The sequence below is a fragment of the Babylonia areolata genome, chromosome 13, assembly GCF_041734735.1.
Source record: "Babylonia areolata isolate BAREFJ2019XMU chromosome 13, ASM4173473v1, whole genome shotgun sequence".
Lineage (NCBI taxonomy): Eukaryota > Metazoa > Mollusca > Gastropoda > Neogastropoda > Buccinidae > Babylonia > Babylonia areolata.
Genome location: NC_134888.1, coordinates 16,431,849 through 16,441,848, shown reverse-complemented (window position 1 = coordinate 16,441,848; position 10,000 = coordinate 16,431,849). Strand labels below are relative to the sequence as shown.

Sequence of the window (10,000 nt, the reverse complement as noted above, 5' to 3'; positions counted from 1 at the left end):
GAGTGCGTGCGCGCGCGCGCGTGCGTGCGTCCGTACGTGCGTGCGACTGTGCCACAGCTTTCACAACGCTACTACGGCGTGGCGCGTGCAACTGGTTTGAGAACTCTCGCTCCCCACCACCTGCTGTGCACTACAAGAGCGCGAGTGCAGTGGAAAGGGCTGTGAGAGATCCGACAGAGGGGTGGTGGGACAGTTGTAGCTCTGCCGCAGACTGTCTGCCAATTTTTCCCCCCCTGCTAAATACTTCTCTGTCTAGTCTGTGAGTGCTGTTAGCGCCCGTTCTGTGACTGTGGACAGCAAATGAACAGGTGTGGTGGTGGTGGTGGTGGTATGTGTGCGTACGGCGTGTGTGTATGGATACCGAAACGGCGAGAAGAAGTTTCGAATTGACGGGTGAGTTTTTTGTTTGTTTTGTGTGTTTTGTAAAGGGTGGTGGTGGTGGTGGTTCGTGGTGTGTGTGTGTGTGTGTGTGTGTGTGTGTGTGTGAAAGTTTGCCGGTTGTTTCGTGGTTGTTTGACGAGGGAAGTTTGAAAGAAAATCTCCCCTGAGTTGTGCGTCGTGTTGTGTCGTAGGTGTTGTTGTGTGTGTTGAGGATTTGTGGTGGTGTCGTTTTGTTTCAGTGTGTGTGCGAGTGTATTGAGTTGTGTTGTTTAAAAACCGACATGAAAATACAGGCGGGCAAACACACACACACACGCGCAAAAAAAAAAAAAAAAAAAAAGAGAGAGAGAGAGAGAGAGAGAGAGAGAAAAGAATCGAATTTTTTTCAGACTATCATTGCACTTTTTTTTCCCCGTCTAACACCACTTAAAGTGGAAGACGTTAAACTGAAGACTACTACTACTACAACTTCACACACACACACACACACACACACACACACACACACACACACACACACACACACAGATCATCATGTATGTGTGTTTGTGTGTGTTGTTTTGCGTGCGCGTGCGTGTGTGTGCGTGTGTGTGCGTGCGTGCGTGCGTGCGTGCGTGTATGTACGCGCGTGTGTGTGTGTGTGTGTGTGTGTTTATGCGAGTGTGCTTATACTCCTCCTCTACGACTACAGCCACTACAACTGCTACTACTTCTAGTTTTCTATTTCCCCATATCCTGTTATGCTGTTGTTTCGTCACCACCACTGAGTACTATCGTTGAAGACGTTAGAATCTGTTGAACGGAAAAGACAGACAAAGGGAGAGGGGGGGGGAAGGAGGGAGGAACGAAAGTCATTGCCATTGAATTACACAGCCCGTTTGGCACTACATTAATGTGCAATGATATTCTGAAAGACAGAGAGAGGGAGAGAGAGAGAGGGGGGGGGGGGGGCGGGGGGCAAACTGAGACATGACTGTATGACTGTGAGAGAGAACAAGAGAAGATCTCCTTTTATGTTCGATAGTTTAACTCAAGCTCTTCTTCCATTTTGAAAGTCTTGCCCTCGCGCACGGAAGAACAAAATGATGATTAAAAAAAAAAAATGATGGCTAGTATTCAACACTCACACAAACACATTCCATGATATACATGCATTCCTAAATACAGGGTTGAGAGCTAAGATGTTAAGTCTTTCTCAGTCCTTTCTCGTTTCCCTCCCTCTCTCTCTTTCTGTCCCTCACAACTTCAGGAAAGGTGGTTACTTGGCCGCAGGGGAAAATGGGTTTATGATGGTATTACTATGCCTGTCGTTAATGTTTATAAATACCTTGGGATACTTTTTTCTACTCGTTTGAGTCTTGTAGCTGCCTGCAGAGATTTATCTAGCAGAGCGAAGAATGCTTTGATGTCTGTTATGAAGAAATTGTTCTTGTTTAATAATAACTCGCTAGAACTCTTTATCAAAATTTTTGACTCTCAGATACAACCTATGGTACAATACGGCTCAGAATTGTGGGGACTTGACTCCCTCACAACTGTGTCTGAGAACAGCGGGCTATTTTCTGACTGGTTCTGTTCATTTCCATCGTTTCCATTGACGAGCTTTCCTTTCATTGTTTAAAGACTTTCGACAACTGACGAACTCAAAGACTTCGGTTACGGTTTACCAACATTAATGTTCAAAGTCACTGTCGCAGTTGCTGCGGTTCTTCTTCTTCCACTAAACGACCAACATCAGTATGCTGATGAAAATTGTCGTGTTGTGAGAGGTTGCTGTTGGGCGCAATTTAGCTGGGCTACCGAGGGATGTTCTTGTTAACTGATAGGGGAGATGGGGCGCAGTCCACTGGTGGTGTGTTCGCATCTCCAGCTAGGCCAATCAGGCTACCGTAGCGGTCCCCGGGAATACACCCGACCGGCACAGCCCTAGCCTTCTACGACACTACTTACTAGTGGAAAAAAAAAATTTTGATGGAAAATGTTTGATTTGAACGTGCAAGGCGTCGCACCACCTCAGCAGTCTATTGTCCCTGAAAATGTAGTCGGAGATTTCAGTTCTTCGGAAACTTTTTTTTTCTTTTCTTTTTTTTTTAAACAGAGAAACGGTTCGACACATGGCCAGCTCTGCTCGGGCATAAAAGCAGCAGCAGACGCCTTCCTGTTCAGCACATGTGCAGAAGAAGACATTACGCTTTGGCTAATCAAACGCACAGGCATTGGCTGAAACTGCCCAGAGGTAGCATGTGCGATGATGCTGGTCTTGTTCATCTAGATAGAAATGGGAGGATCGACTTGTTACCGAAGTTTGTCACACCCGATGTCGGAGCTAACAAAGAAATTGATAGGTCAGTGACCACCCCGGTCGTTGATTCGAAGAAGTAATGGGACATTTGTCTTTTTCAGCAATAAAATGATCGAACATTCTCGAACCTTTATTGGTCAATGTCCGATATCCGACGCTGATGTACACCCTTGAAAAAAATTGCAACGCACACACACACACACACACACACACACACACACACACACACACACACACACACACATATATATATATATATATCTATATATATATATATGTATGTATGTATATATATATATATATATGTGTATTTGGGTGTGTGTGTTTGAGTGTAGATATACATGTGTGTGTGTGTGTGTGTGTGTGTGTGTGTGTGTGTGTGTGTGTGTGTATGCATGTATATGTTGTTATTCATGTCCTTTGTCATTAATTTTAATATCTTTTCACATTTGCTTTTTTCGTCAATGTTGATAACCGTCGGAGAGACGAAATGCATTATGTTTGTGAATAGTCACGAGAAATAAGAGAAGATAACGAAAGAAAGAAAGAAAGGGAGTCGGGTGGTAGGAGAACAGAAAGAAAGACAGACAGACAGAAGGAGCGGTGTGTGGTTATAAAAGGAGCATTCGGAGAGCAGGTATGTTCCCAGCTGGCTGTCCACGAAATCTTTCCACCTGTTGCCTTTCCCCCTAGTACCTGTTGTCTTCTCTCTGTTCTCTCTGCAGATGTATTTCTTCATGGATTTTTTTTTTTTCAAACTGTCAAGATTCCTTCTACCAGTCAATTATCAGCTGAACCCCCACCCCCAAACCCACCCACCCCAACACCACCCCAAATAACATAAAACAAACAAACAAAAACAACTAAAAAAAAAGCATAAAGACTAAAATGCCTCCATTCCATTGAGATATGTATTAGAAAAATATATCTATATAATCGATCGATAAGCATCCGTCAGTCCCGAGAGACTATGGGGTTGCGATCTGGGCGGTGGGTGATTGAAACATCGTCGGGTGTGTGAAGACAGGCCAATACAGGAGTGACAGTCCTTTTTCACACTGCGAGGCGCAGTCTGAGGTCTGACGCTGGCATGTCTGTCTGTCTGGTCGTCTGGCTGTGGGCCTCTCTCCCTCCAGCTTCTTTCCCGTCTGGCTGTGGGCCTGTCTCCCTCTCTCTTCTTTCCCGTCTGGCTGTGGGCCTCTCTCCCTCCCTCTTCTTTCCCGTCTGGCTGTGGGCCTGTCTCCCTCTCGTTTCTTTCCCGTCTGGCTGTGGGCCTCTCTCCCTCTCTCTTCTTTCCCGTCTGGCTGTGGGCCTGTCTCCCTCTCGTTTCTTTCCCGTCTGGCTGTGGGCCTTTCTCCCTCTCTCTTCTTTCCCGTCTGGCTGTGGGCCTTTCTCCCTCCAGCTTCTTTCCTGTCTGGCTGTGGGCCTGTCTCCGCTCCATCTTCTTTCCTGTCTGGCTGTGGGCCTGTCTCCCTCCCTCTTCTTTCCCGTCTGGCTGTGGGCCTGTCTCCCTCCAGCTTCTTTCCCGTCTGGCTGTGGGCCTGTCTCCCTCTCTCTTCTTTCCCGTCTGGCTGTGGGCCTGTCTCCCTCTCTTCTTTCCCGTCTGGCTGTGGGCCTCTCTCCCTCCAGCTTCTTTCCCGTCTGGCTGTGGGCCTCTCTCCCTCTCTCTTCTTTCCCGTCTGGCTGTGGGCCTCTCTCCCTCCAGCTTCTTTCCCGTCTGGCTGTGGGCCTCTCTCCCTCCAGCTTCTTTCCCGTCTGGCTGTGGGCCTGTCTCCCTCTCTCTTCTTTCCCGTCTGGCTGTGGGCCTCTCTCCCTCTCTCTTCTTTCCCGTCTGGCTGTGGGCCTGTCTCCCTCTCGCTTCTTTCCCGTCTGGCTGTGGGCCTGTCTCCCTCTCTCTTCTTTCCCGTCTGGCTGTGGGCCTTTCTCCCTCTCGCTTCTTTCCCGTCTGGCTGTGGGCCTTTCTCCCTCTCTCTTCTTTCCCGTCTGGCTGTGGGCCTGTCTCTCTCTCTCTCGCTTCTTTCCCGTCTGGCTGTGGGCCTTTCTCCCTCTCTCTCGCTTCTTTCCCGTCTGGCTGTGGGCCTGTCTCTCTCTCGCTTCTTTCCCGTCTGGCTGTGGGCCTGTCTCCCTCTCTCTTCTTTCCCGTCTGGCTGTGGGCCTTTCTCCCTCTCTCTCGCTTCTTTCCTGTCTGGCTGTGGGCCTGTCTCCCTCTCGCTTCTTTCCCGTCTGGCTGTGGGCCTCTCTCCCTCTCTCTTCTTTCCCGTCTGGCTGTGGGCCTTTCTCCCTCTCTCTCGCTTCTTTCCCGTCTGGCTGTGGGCCTTTCTCCCTCCAGCTTCTTTCCCGTCTGGCTGTGGGCCTGTCTCCCTCTCGCTTCTTTCCCGTCTGGCTGTGGGCCTGTCTCCCTCTCTCTTCTTTCCCGTCTGGCTGTGGGCCTGTCTCCCTCTCTCTTCCCTCCCGTCTGGCTGTGGGCCTGTCTCCCTCTCTCTTCTTTCCCGTCTGGCTGTGGGCCTCTCTCCCTCCAGCTTCTTTCCCGTCTGGCTGTGGGCCTCTCTCCCTCCAGCTTCTTTCCCGTCTGGCTGTGGGCCTTTCTCCCTCCAGCTTCTTTCCTGTCTGGCTGTGGGCCTCTCTCCCTCCAGCTTCTTTCCCTTGGAACGCTGGTCCGGTGTTTCTTCTGTCGAACTTAATGGAGGTGATTCTGTTATCGTTTACCTCTAAAGCCGATCGTTCTGTGACTGCAGGTTCCCTGATGTTCAGGTCGATGTTCAAGAATTTCCGATCTCTCTTGCAGACGTCTTTATGGCGCAGTCGAATTCTGCCTATAGGATGTTTTTTGTTGTTGTTTTCTCGAAGCCGGTCACAGTTCTTTGTTTGCATTGGGAATTTCTTGTGGTGATGTTGGGATCAGTCATCAAAATGTATCGGCAGAGTTTGAAGAGAATAAAGAGCTCGGGGCTTTTGTCTGATCGGGATGTGATGTGGCAGTATTATTGTTGTATTGTATTGTATTGTATTGTATTCTATTGTATTGTATTACTCTTTCTTGTCACAACAGATTTCTCTCTTTGTGAAATTCGGGCTGCTCTCCTCACGGAGAGCGCCACCTTTTTTTTCGTTTTCTTTTTTTCCTGCCTGCTACTTTATTTGTTTTCCTTATCGAAGTGGATTTTTCTCCAGAATTTTGCCAGGGACAACCCTCTTGTTGCCGTGGTTTCTTTTATGTGCTTTGAGTGCATGTTGCACATGGGACCTCGGTTTATCGTCTCATCCGAATAACTCGCGTCCAGCCCACCGCCCAAGGTCTAGTGGAGGGGGAGAAAATACTATCGACTATGGGATTCGAACCAGTGCGCTCAGATTATCTCGCTTCCTATGCGGACGCGTTACCTCTAGGTCCTCATTCCACTAACTGTATCGACACTGTGATGTTGGTCCACGGGCCTTGCCAGTTTCTAGAATCCTGAACTCCAGAATTTTGGAGGAGAAGGGAGGTGACTCTGGATCGTGGTTAATGGACATAATGTATTAAAGTCCGTGATCATGGTTAGATGGGTAGTTTTTACCTTTCTTGGCTTGGCAGATGAAGAACATACCATTTGGAACCATGATGCTGCATTCATCATCAGGAAATATGTTGTCTTTTGCGTACCAAACATTGTTTTCTTTGTTTGATTTTCATTTCTGACTGTATGCGTTTACCTTCTGCTTTCTTCTCTTCCTTCTGTTTTCTTCTTCTTCTTTAGTCTTTGGTTTTCTTCTGTTTTCGTTTAAGTTTCTGCTTTCTATTTCACTTTTCTTTTACAGATTATGTCAAGTAAAATGGTTCGGTTTTGTTGTATATCTACAATATTGCATTTGGTTATTTTACACACACACACACACACGCGCGCGCGCGCGCGCGCACCACCACCACCATCACCACACCACTTCACACACTCAAACACACACACGCGCGCGCCCGCACGCACGCATCCACACGAACCTTTCTGACCTGGTCAAGATTTACAGTCCACCCCGCCCCCCTATCCTGTGAAAAGCCAACGTTACAGACCCCATGATTTCCGCACATTTGCACACTGTGACCTTAAAGAATCAGACACTGCTCCACTATTAAATCTTTCAAGTCTAATCTTAAAACATACTTGTCAAAGCAGTATCTTAAACTGCAGATCCTTCTCACACCGCAACCGTCTCAGTTTTTGCGCGTGTATGTCCGTCGATGTGTGTGTGTGTGGAGGGGTGGGTAGCCGGGGGGGGGGGGGGGGGGTCGAGAGTGATGTTACACTGTTTCTAAAATAGTATATTTTAGCGAGTTTGTGTCTCAACTTTCTTTTTGCTCCCGTGTCTTATTCATACTGAATGTGTTGTTTAAACGCGCTCAGAGCGACAGGGTAAGATGTAAATGTACATTATTTTTATTATTATTATATTATCATTATCATCTGATATTATCATTCATATGTTATTATCATCATCATCATCATCATATTATTATTATTATTGTTATCATTATCATTATTATCATTATAACACACGCTCGCACACACACACACACACACACACACACACACACACACACACACACACACACTTAAAGAGGGAAACCAAACAAACGAAAGGGAATAAAAACAAGGGGAATTCAAAATGAATTACCACGTGACAGCACCTGAAGAAACACACACACACACACACACACACACACACACACACACACACACACACACACACACACACACACACACACACACACACACACACACACACACACACACACACACACACACACACGGAGGAGGCATGGAACCGCAAAATGTTTCATTAATTAATGTTCAAAATTGACAAAAGACATGCCACGTCATGCGTGATGCTTGTGAAAGACCACATCCATCCCCCAGTTTTAACATTATTGGGGAATTCATGAAAAGATAATGAAATATTGGACAAGCGCTATGGAAGCACGAAAATAACCATAATTCACACCCCCAACAGCGTTGTGTGTCTGCGTAAACGGTTTAGTGCTTGTTGCTGGATTTGGGCCGGACATGCCTATTTGAGGTTGTTGTTTTTTTCTTATGTTATTTATGAATATGTGTCTGTGTTTATGTCAACCCATAAAAGAAATTATCGGTATTGTCAGTGCAAGAGGCAAGCATAGGTTTGAATGGTTTGTTAAAACACTGTACAGATGCATTTGTTTCTATTATATTGGTTGTTGATTTCAAGATTTAAGGAGGTCTGCAGATTTTTTAATTAAGCACCACCGAAGGTAGCACTACTTGTTAAAATTAAAAACCAAAGTAAGGGACACGCACACACACACACACACACACACACACACACACACACACACACACACACACACACACACACACACACACACACACACACACACACACACAAATCTAGAATTCAAAACAAAACAATACAAAAACAGTTTTTCAAAAAGTCAGCAGTAACAGAAACAAATGTAGTCCTGCCACTATTTTGTAGAAATTAGGAAAACATACACTTGTATAATGAAAAAAACAACAAAACATTATACACTTAATAATAATAATAATAATAATAATAAAGAGTAGATAAAAAAAAAGAGGGGATGGTGGAAGGATCCTATAGTTTGACATGGATTTTGTTTTATGCAGGATTTAAACTAAGTCATTTTCTTTCCTTTTTATTTTTATTTTATTTTATTTTTTATAGATGTAACGGAATTGTAACTGGACGCCTTGATTTTCATGTTTTTGTTTCTGTTTTGAGGACTTCGCCAGCACAAAAGTTTATTTGCATTCTTTGTTCGAATTGGTAGTTTTGTGTTTTAATTTTCATCGGTTTTTTTTTTGTTTTTGTTTTTTTGTGGAATGTTTTCAGCCGTCTCTGCGCGTGCAGCTAGGCTATACATATAAAACAACAAGACTGAGACGTGATTTGTGAATCAGACGCCCCCCTTTGGTACTCTGCCAGGAATAAAGGACACAGCACCTGCACACGCACCCCCAGTGTCTGTCCCGTTAGCTGTGCTCCGTGGTATTCCATGACCGTCAGCTGAAGGGGTTTGTACAACTTTGGCACCTCCTCCTCCTCCTCCAGACTGAAGTTGTGTCTCCACCCCGGGTAGTCTGTGTGCGGTGTAAGCTGGGTGACGTGACGCACCATGGGGTGGACTGGGTGTCCTGCCTGACAAGTGTGAAGTTTGGTGGAAGTGTCGCGGGTTTTTTTTTGGGGGGGAGATGGGAGGGTGAGGGGGGAGCGAGGGGGCGGGGGGAGGGGGTACGGGACCAGTCGGAGAGGTTTTGGTGCTTATCCCGCTCTCTCTCTCTCTCTCTCTCTCTCTCTCTCTCTCTCTCTCACACACACACACACACACACACACACACACACACACACACGCACACACACACAATCACAACCACACACACACACGCGTGCATACGAACATTCATAATCACACACACACACACACACACACACACACACACACACGCACACACAACCACACACACACACACACACACACGCGCGCGCGCACGCACACACACACACACACACACACACACACACACACACACACACACACACACACACGCGCGCGCACACACACACACACACACACACACACACACACACACACACAAAATTATGTATTGAGCCGTTAGAATTACATGCCAAGTTCACTTGTTTCTCTGCGGGTGTCCCAGCCATCCAGGTGGCTAAACAGTTGGGTTTTTTTTGCATCCAGAACTGAATTCTTGGATGGTTATGCACTTCTTCTTCTTCTTCTTCTTCTTCTTCTTCTTCTTCTTCTTCTTCTTCTTCTTCTTCTTCTTCTTCTTCTTTCTTCTACTTCTTCTCCTCCTCCTCCTCCTCATCCTCCTCCTCATCGCAATCACCATTGTTCGGTAGTAGTAGTAGTAGTAGTAGTATCATTATTAAAATTATTATTAAAATAATAATAATAAGAAGAATGATAGTTATTATTATTATTGCTGTTATCATTATTATTATTATTATTACTATTACTATTATTATTATTATGACTATTATTATTATTATTATTATTATTGTGACTATTATTATAACTATGATTATCAGGAGCAGCAGCAGTATCAGCATCATCAACATCAGCATCATCATTGTCGTCGTCACTTTTTCTTTTCTTGTTAATTGTTTTTACAGTGCTGATGGCACTGTTACTTATTTTCGGTTTTCTGATACTAAGCATTCATGTGATGGTAGCAATACACTGAAACAACAGGAATAAGAAGAATGAGAAGATGTTAGCGAAGAGAAGCAGTACATAAACTATACAAGAAAAGCGAACTCTGT

At 45.6% G+C, this 10,000-nt stretch overlaps 1 protein-coding gene across 1 annotated transcript in view; it reads left to right on the top strand.

Annotated features, from left to right (window-relative positions):
* Positions 1-10,000, top strand: part of LOC143289096 (uncharacterized) — a 391,817-nt gene that overhangs the window by 776 nt on the left and 381,041 nt on the right. The window contains exon 1 of the mRNA XM_076597944.1: positions 1-393. This exon is cut by the window's left edge and continues 776 nt beyond it. The gene's annotated coding sequence lies outside the window, so the exon portion shown is untranslated. The remainder of the gene's footprint in view (positions 394-10,000) is intronic.